Raw genomic sequence first — 10,145 nt, 5'->3', positions numbered from 1 at the left:
CATCTTATTATTTTGAGTATCATTCATTCATTAATAGGGTAAAATCTATCATATGTGGTTAAGTTCCCACAAAAACTTAAGTGACTTCTACCCTTTAAAAATATAATGCAAAAATAAAAATATATCTCTCACATACCAGTAATAAATCTTTTTAAATTATATATATGAATTTAAATAATCATTTTCAATTATATATGTAATTTTAAATAATATATTTTTTAATAGATTATATTAATCATCAGCCATTTTTATAAATAAGAATATAAAATGATTACACTTATTAACAATAATTTTAAAACTTTTCAAAATAAATTATGTCATAAATATCTATCCTACATTTTAATGTGATTTATGTACTTTTATTTAATTAATAAAAGCAAAAGACAATAACATGTTTAATTTAAATATAAATAAATTAAATTATTTTTAAAAAATTATATATTTTAATGTGTAATATATACTACAGAATTTTTACCAAAAACCTATTGTAATATCCACTAAGAATATTAAGTCCACTCTAAATTTGATACGATGTACAATATATTGGGTTAACGGATTAACGGATTAATATGGAGTAGTCTACCTAGGCGGTAGAATGGCCCGTTTTCCGGCACCGGCCGGAAAATCGTCCGGCTCCGGCCACCAGGAATGTCCCCGCCCTCCGCCACCCTCCTTCTCTGTTTCTCCGCCACCCTCCCCTCGCAATCCTGACATTCCCTGCCACGACTTGACAAAAAATCGGATTCAAATCGCAGGGAATGGGGCCTGACAGACTACTCCGATTGGGGACGAGCTATTGCAGTGGCGGTGTATTGTTCCTGGGAGCTCCTTGTTTTGACTGAGTTCAGACAGTGTCAGAATCCTCTGGTTCTTTGTGTTGAAATGGAAGGAAAAGAAGAAGACGTTAAGCTCGGGGCGAACAAGTATTCCGAGAGGCAGCCGCTGGGGACTGCGGCACAGACGAGGGAAAAGGATTACAAGGAGCCGGATCCCGCGCCACTGTTCGAACCCGGGGAGTTGGCGTCATGGTCCTTCTAGAGGGTGGGTATTGCAGAGTTCATGGCGACTTTCTTGTTTCTTTACATCACGATCCTCACGGTCATGGGTGTCAAGAGGGCCGACAATGTTTGCACTGGATCTGTAGGAATTCAGGGGATTGCATGGGCCTTTGGGGGAATGATCTTCTGTCTCGTCTATTGCACAACAGGTATTTCAGGTGGTCACATTAACCCAGCAGTGACCTTTGGGCTGTTCTTGGCCAGAAAGTTGTCTCTGCCCCGGGCTGTGTTCTACATGATATGTCAGTGCTTGGGAGCCATCTGTGGCGCTGGTGTTGTGAAGGGCTTCATGGAAGGCGAGTACCAAGCGGACGGTGGAGGTGCTAACTCTGTGGCTCATGGCTACACCAAGGGAGATGGCTTGGGTGCTGAGATTGTGGGAACCTTCGTTCTGGTCTACACCGTTTTCTCTGCTACCGATGCCAAACGAAGCGCCCGGGATTCTCACGTTCCTCTGCTAGCACCACTTCCAATAGGGTTTGCAGTTTTTCTGGTTCACCTTGCCACAATTCCCATCACTGGAACTGGCATCAACCCTGCCCGAAGCTTGGGAGCTGCCATCATCTACAACAAGTCTCATGTTTGGGATGACCATTGGATTTTCTGGGTCGGTCCATTCTTGGGCGCTGGCACTTTGAATCCCTCTACCACAAGATGATCATTTGTGCCATTCCCTTCAAAACTCGCTCCTAGAAATAGCCCAGCCTAGCCCAGCATATTGGAGAGGGGGCTTAAACTTTAAGGCTGAGAGGTCTGTTAACGCATGTGTATTGTCGTCTGATAAATGGTTTTACAGGATGGATGATATCCATATATTATGTTTTAAGTGTGATTTAGGCCAGCGGAAGCCACTGGCAGATTCTGCTCTCGTGGGCTTCAGTGGAGTGTATTATTCCTCTCACTGTAAAATAATGGACACTTTGGTTGTTGCACTCAGTGGGTCTGTCTGTAAATTTCGTCTTTATCTTCTTTTTTAATGGAAGTTATAGCCAGTGTGGTTGAAAAAAAAGTCTAGTTTCTGGAACAGCTAATTCTGGTTTCTGAAACGAGTTTAACGAACAACAGGCGTGACTTCAGTTAGAATACCATCTTCTCTGGTTTCTTTTCATTTATATAACTTACATTGTTATTGTTATTATCGTGCCTGAATGATATAGTGTGTTCATTCCTTACCATCTGTGAGTGATTTAATAGTTTTCATCATTATCATCATCTTTGAATTTTATAAAATCTTCTGTTTCTGTCTTCATTGCATTCTTTCCTGATATCTGCAATGCAAAAGAAAAGTAAGGGAGCCATCAACAGCAGGGGCTGTCATCAAATGTCATGCGCAGAAGAGGATTCAGGGTACTCCCAACTTAAGAGAATATTTACAGGATGTACCCACTTTTGGAAATCCTCTTATGCATAACCAGTATTTTCGCCCCCATTGAAGGGTTTTTTGTGACTGAGAACGATATGGTAATGGAGGACATTGTTGTGGATATCCAGACAATGTCAAGGGAAACACAAGTACTATATCACAGAGCAGGGCCTCGGTCTGAGATACGTTTTAGCCCTAATGAAGTCCATGCTGCCATTATTACATGTGGGAGGTTATCACCTGGCGTTAATGTAGTCATCAGAGAGCTTGTAATTGGTCTCTGGTTTCGGTATGGAGTAAGGGATATAAGAGGGATCAGGTCAGGCTATCGTGGGTTTTATTCATCACTACTCCTTTTCATTATGAATCAACATGTCTCTAGTGGAATCGTATCCACCAATAATGTTTCCTATTATGGTCTTTGCCAAGTCAATTGATTTAGAGAATGACCCCAGGTCATTTAGGACTACTATGAGCAAAAGCTTGAGCGAGTGAACTGCGATGAAAAATTCATAAATGGCTAGTACTGACCTCCAAAGCCAAGGTGAGAATGTCGGTGCTTGATAAGAATGGAGCTACATTTGAGCCCTTGGCTTATGAGCTCAAAATTGAACTCAAATCATAAAGAGATTCTATTTAATGTCAATAGCATTCTTACAGATCCCCCCACACCTTGATGGCTATTAGTACTCTGCTTCTAGCAGCTAATGAGGCTAAGGCAACCAATGTTGTCGATAACTGGCATTCTGCTTGCTGGCTACTAGAAGGCCGTGGATGAACACTACCTATGGCATTGCTGCTAGCAACTAGCCCTCATCTAGTCAATTACGTACTTACCTCTAGTGATTCTAAAAAATGAGATGCAACCAATGCCCTTATTTGCCATTAACTCGTCATTTACTCCAATTTTAGTTGATCCACATGGTACTTAATGGTTTTGCGCAAGAATAACAATTAGTTCTTGACTCAATAGTTCTTGAATCTTCAAAGTATCAAGATTCACGTTAGCACATCCAAAAAGTCATTGTGACATGTTGTTGTCTTTGCCGTTGAACCTTGGTGTGTGGTCTGGCATGCCACATTCTTCACCGCTGAACCACAACCCCATTAGCCTTTACATAGATAATGGCTAAATGCTTTAATGTAATTACAATCCGATGGACTTAGAACCTTTAGACCTTCACGTATTATCAAGGGATTACTGGCCAGCCTGTTTTTATGTGGTTGACATGATTTATTAACTTGACTGGAGATGCTAAGTAAAATTTTCAGGATGAAATTTTTAATATGAACCCCATGAAGGGTATCCTATTTATTGTTGTGAGTGTTTTATAGAAATCACATTTTCTAATATCTCCAAACTTCAATGTGATTAACTAATTGTCTTGTCTTAACTTAAACAGGGTGCACAATTTGATTGATAAAAGCTATAATATATGTGTGAAAGTAGCTCATCTGCAGAATAGGTACTATTGAAGGATGAGCATAAAGTAACAGGAATTGCCACAAAATCTAAGTAGGGCAGTGAACCTCTCCACTCATGTTTAGATTCCAACTCGGATGACAGTTAAAATGAATGATTTCATAACTTAAGCCTTCAGACCTGGCAATAATAATCATAAAGCATACATGTATCAAAACCAATTGGGCTATCAAGTATTATTGATTGATAAAGACACCAAATCTCTGTAAACTTCAAAGAGTTGTTGAAATAGTTCCCTATTAAGCAGATGTGAAATCACTACACATCAGAACTTGAAGTCCCTAGATTTATTAATGAAGTCTTCTTGTACGACTAATAAATTTATCTGAGCTCAGATATAGCTAGATTCCATGACGTCAGAATTAAGAGGGCATAGATATGCGTCATCTAGGTCATTAAGGGAATTGCTTCATCTAGGTCATTATCCATATCTAACACAAACAAAGATTGATTTCAAAGTGGTGTTTTCCAAGAATGTATATGAATAATGAAAAATGCACATGTTTAAAGCTACTATGGCTTTGTTTAATTTAACATTCCATGTAAACTGATAAAATAAACTAATAGTTGTTTATTCAAAGAAACTCAGTTAACGAGATTAATATGTTTCCAGAGGCACAAATATGACAATTATTGATAGTACATAACACAAACATACTCTGAAATTGTGTACTATAATTAAGTGAGGATTTATTGTAAGCATGCTACATGGGTTAGATTTTGTTTAGCAAAGCAATCAACACCCTTTTCTTTGATTTTTGGTAGACTACTCCCTTTGTCCCGAAAGCCGACCCCTATTACATTGAAAATGATCAACTTTACAGAGAAATAAAGCTACTAGCTTTAAGGAATGAAATCCTAACAATAAACTAAAATAAAACAATCTCTGGCATGTTACAGCAAATCTGGAAATGATGAAATGGAATGCTTCAAATCTGAATTAGATCCACAGTTGATTACTGACCCAATGCCTTGAAATCTGATATATACTCCACAGTTGCTGATTCTTCTCCATAAAATCTGAGACATGAAGTTGTTCCCTGAAAATCTGTCAGATATCCTTTAAACAACGCAAATTTTGCCACCTATCTGTTGTCACACAACACCTTTTTCTTTTACCAGGAGGAGTATTCTCCCTTGAGGAAGAGTAACTCAAATTAAATCTCGAGCATTTTTCTTGTTTAAAGCATCAGGTGGTTTTGAAACACGAACTACAAAATGAGTGCCCAAAGGAGTAGATTCAAAATACATAGAGGCGCCACTGGTTTGTGTGTCTAGCTTTCGACGGCTCCCTTCTGGCTCACATAGCTTTGCTTTTCACTTAATACATTCCAAAACACCGTTGGTTCATCCGCAGACTTTATCAAATCCTTTGACAGTGTATTACCCACTACAACACTGTTTGTTCCTCTGAAGATTCATTTGCAGATTTCAAGAATTTGTTCACTTCCATTCCTGCCCTTCCAGAGATGTAGTGTATAGATACAAAAGGAAGTTACAAATTTACAACATACACTTTTTAAGCTTGAAATGAAGCCATAGAAAATGGATGCACCGTTAGAATTATTATTCAAAATTTCTCATTTTGTGACCAAATCACTATCTTTGTTTAATGCTTTAGAAAAGCAAATAACCGTATTCTATTACTGTGCCACAACTAAATGATATACAGACAAAATCAATAAGAGCCATGCTAAATATGAGCTATAACTCATTCATATAGTTGAATTACCAATGTCAAGCCATTCATAGGCAAATATAAAAGAGATCAATGCTGGTCCATAAGGCAAAGTAGAAAAGAAAAGAAAAGGTAACTTAGATCACTAATTCACTCACTGAATGCTAAAAGGGACTAAAACAAGTATATAAGCAATGGGTGAAACTCTACACAGAATTGAACATCTTCATTTAATCTCAATCTAGTTCTCACATTTAGGTTTCTAAAATATGTGAACATGTCTTTGATCAACCAGAGTTTGTTCATGGAGAGGCAAATCACTTCAACAATTTCATAAAGGTGACTTAGACACTATAACCTTGATATGAGATTCAATCAATATTTAAAAAAATATATTTTCTATATTTCCCAATCATTTGTGTCATGAGATGATATAAAACTATGATGATGTCAACCTTGTAGTATGTTACTATGCCAAGAAATTTGAGGCTGGAGGCCTATAACCCTCCTCAATGTCTCCCACAAGGTTATTACAAACATTTTAAGAAAATGATTCAAGTCGCAAGCTTCCAAAATCATAAGAATATTATCACATTGCAGAGCATCAAATTGGCCAGGGAGATGAGTAAGAAGGCTCACTTCCTTGAATTTGATCTTGACAAGTCATATAATATAATTAAGTGAGGATTTATATAAGCATGCTACATGGGTTAGATTTTGTTTAGCAAAGCAATCAACACCCTTTTCTTTGATTTTTGGTAGACTACTCCCTTTGGCCCGAAAGCCAACCCCTATTACATTGAAAATGATCAACTTACAGAGAAATAAAGCTACTAGCTTTAAGGAATGAAATCCTAACAATAAACTAAAATAAAACAATCTCTGGCATGTTACAGGAAATCTGGAAATGATGAAATGGAATGCTTCAAATCTGAATTAGATCCACGGTTGATTGCTGACCCAATGCCTTGAAATTTGATATATACTCCACAGTTGCTGATTCTTCTCCATAAAATCTGAGACATGAAGTTGTTCCCTGAAAATCTGTCAGATATCCTTTAAACAACAAAAATTTTGCCACCTATCTGTTGTCACACAACACCTTTTTCTTTTACCAGGAGGAGTATTCTCCCTTGAGGAAGAGTAACTCAAATTAAATCTCGAGCATTTTGCTTGTTTAAAGCATCAGGTGGTTTTGAAACATGAACTACAAAATGAGTGCCCAAAGGAGCAAATTCAAAATACATAGAGGCGCCATTGGTTTGTGTGTCTAGCTTTCGACGGCTCCCCTCTGGCTCACATAGCTTTGCTTTTCACTTAATACATTCCAAAACACCGTTGGTTCATCCGCAGACTTTATCAAATCCTTTGACAGTCTATTACCCACTACAACACTGTTTTTTCCTCTGAAGATTCATTTGCAGATTTCAAGAATCTGTTCACTTCCATTCCTGCCCTTCCAGAGATGTAGTGTATAGATACAAAAGGAAGTTACAAATTTACAACATACACTTTTTAAGCTTGAAATGAAGCCATCGAAAATGGATGCACCGTTAGAATTATTATTCAAAATTTCTCATTTTGTGACCAAATCACTCTCTTTGTTTAATGCTTTAGAAAAGAAAATAACCGTATTCTATTACCGTGCCACAACTAAATGATATACAGACAAAATCAATAAGATCCATGCTAAATATGAGCTATAACTCATTCATATAGTTGAATTACCAATGTCAAGCCATTCATAGGGAAATATAAAAGAGATCAATGCTGGTCCATAAGGCAAAGTAGAAAAGAAAAGAAAAGGTACCTTAGATCACTAATTCACTCACTGAATGCTAAAAAGGACTAAAACAAGTATATAAGCAATGGGTGAAACTATACACAGAATTGAACATCTTCATTTAATCTCAATCTAGTTCTCACATTTAGGTTTCTAAAATATGTGAACATGTCTTTGATCAACCAAAGTTTGTTGATGGAGAGGAAAATCACTTCAACAATTTCATAAAGGTGACTTAGACACTATAACCTTGATATGAGATTCAATCAATATTTAACAAAATATATTTTCTATATTTCCCAATCATTTGTGTCATGAGATGATATAAAACTATGATGATGTCAACATTGTAGTATGTTACTATGCCAAGAAATTTGAGGCTGGAGGCCTATAACCCTCCTCAATGTCTCCCACAAGGTTATTACAAACATTTTAAGAAAATGATTCAAGTCGCAAGCTTCCAAAATCATAAGAAAGAATATTATCACCTTGCAGCATCAAATTGGCCAGGGAGATGAGTAAGAAGGCTTACTTCCTTGAATTTGATCTTGACAAGTCATATAATATAATTAAGTGAGGATTTATATAAGAATGCTACATGGGTTAGATTTTGTTTAGCAAAGGAATCAACACCCTTTTCTTTGATTTTTGGTAGACTACTCCATTTGGCCCGAAAGCCAACCCCTATTACATTGAAAATGATCAACTTACAGAGAAATAAAGCTACTAGCCTTAAGGAATGAAATCCTAACAATAAACTAAAATAAAACAATCTCTGGCATGTTACAGGAAATCTGGAAATGATGAAATGGAATGCTTCAAATCTGAATTAGATCCACGGTTGATTGCTGACCCAATGCCTTGAAATCTGATATATACTCCACAGTTGTTGATTCTTCTCCATAAAATCTGAGACATGAAGCTGTTCCCTGAAAATCTGTCAGATATCCTTTAAACAACGCAAATTTTGCCACCTATCTGTTGTCACACAACACCTTTTTCTTTTACCAGGAGGAGTATTCTCCCTTGAGGAAGAGTAACTCAAATTAAATCTCGAGCATTTTGCTTGTTTAAAGCATCAGGTGGTTTTGAAACATGAACTACAAAATGAGTGCCCAAAGGAGCAGATTCAAAATACATAGAGGCGCCACTGGTTTGTGTGTATAGCTTTCGACGGCTCCCCTCTGGCTCACATAGCTTTGCTTTTCACTTAATACATTCCAAAACACCGTTGGTTCATCCGCAGACTTTATCAAATCCTTTGACAGTCTATTACCCACTACAACACTGTTTGTTCCTCTAAAGATTCATTTGCAGATTTCAAGAATCTGTTCACTTCCATTCCTGCCCTTCCAGAGATGTAGTGTATAGATACAAAAGGAAGTTACAAATTTACAACATACACTTTTTAAGCTTGAAATGAAGCCATAGAAAATGGATGCACCGTTAGAATTATTATTCAAAATTTCTCATTTTGTGACCAAATCACTCTCTTTGTTTAATGCTTTAGAAAATCAAATAACCGTATTCTATTACCGTGCCACAACTAAATGATATACAGACAAAATCAATAAGAGCCATGCTAAATATGAGCTATAACTCATTCATATAGTTGAATTACCAATGTCAAGCCATTCATAGGCAAATATAAAAGAGATCATAGGCAAATATAAAAGAGATCAATGCTGGTCCATAAGGCAAAGTAGAAAAGAAAAGAAAAGGTACCTTAGATCACTAATTCACTCACTGAATGCTAAAAAGGACTAAAACAAGTATATAAGCAATGGGTGAAACTGTACACAGAATTGAACATCTTCATTTAATATCAATCTAGTTCTCACATTTAGGTTTCTAAAATATGTGAACATGTCTTTGATCAACCAGAGTTTGTTGATGGAGAGGCAAATCACTTCAACAATTTCATAAAGGTGACTTAGACACTATAACCTTGATATGAGATTCAATCAATATTTAACAAAATATATTTCCTATATTTCCCAATCATTTGTGTCATGAGATGATATAAAACTATGATGATGTCAACATTGTAGTATGTTACTATGCCAAGAAATTTGAGGATGGAGGCCTATAACCCTCCTCAATGTCTCCCACAAGGTTATTACAAACATTTTTAAAAAATGATTCAAGTCGCAAGCTTCCAAAATCATAAGAAAGAATATTATCACCTTGCAGCATCAAATTGGACAGGGAGATGAGTAAGAAGGCTCACTTCCTTGAATTTGATCTTGACAAGTCATATAATATAATTAAGTGAGGATTTATTGTAAGTATGCCACATGGGTTAGATTTTGTTTAGCAAAGCAATCAACACCCTTTTCTTTGATTTTTGGTAGACTACTCCCTTTGGCCCGAAAGCCAACCCCTATTACATTGAAAATGATCAACTTTACAGAGAAATAAAGCTACTAGCTTTAAGGAATGAAATCCAAACAATAAACTAAAAATAAAACAATCTCTGGCATGTTACAGGAAACCTGGAAATGATGAAATGGAATGCTTCAAATTTGAATTAGATCCACAGTTGATTGCTGACCCAATGCCTTGAAATCTGATATATACTCCACAGTTGCTGATTCTTCTCCATAAAATCTGAGACATGAAGCTGTTCCCTGAAAATCTGTCAGATATCCTTTAAACAACGCAAATTTTGCCACCTATCTGTTGTCACACAACACTTTTTTCTTTTACCAGGAGGAGTATTCTCCCTTGAGGAAGAGTAACTCAAATTAAATCTCGAGCATTTTGCTTGTTTAAAGCAT

The 10,145-nt window shown here is 36.6% G+C and overlaps 1 pseudogene; it reads left to right on the top strand.

Annotated features, from left to right (window-relative positions):
• Window positions 1-867: 867 nt before the first annotated feature.
• LOC149229663 (aquaporin PIP1-2 pseudogene) lies at window positions 868-1,994 on the top strand (annotated as a pseudogene).
• Window positions 1,995-10,145: the final 8,151 nt, after the last annotated feature.

This window comes from Pinus tabuliformis, chromosome J, assembly GCF_031772625.1.
Source record: "Pinus tabuliformis cultivar Carrire ecotype Pingquan chromosome J, CPIR1, whole genome shotgun sequence".
NCBI classification, from domain to species: Eukaryota; Viridiplantae; Streptophyta; class Pinopsida; order Pinales; family Pinaceae; genus Pinus; species Pinus tabuliformis.
The sequence above is the reverse complement of the archived record's forward strand: the minus strand, read 5'-3'. Positions and strand labels throughout refer to the sequence as shown.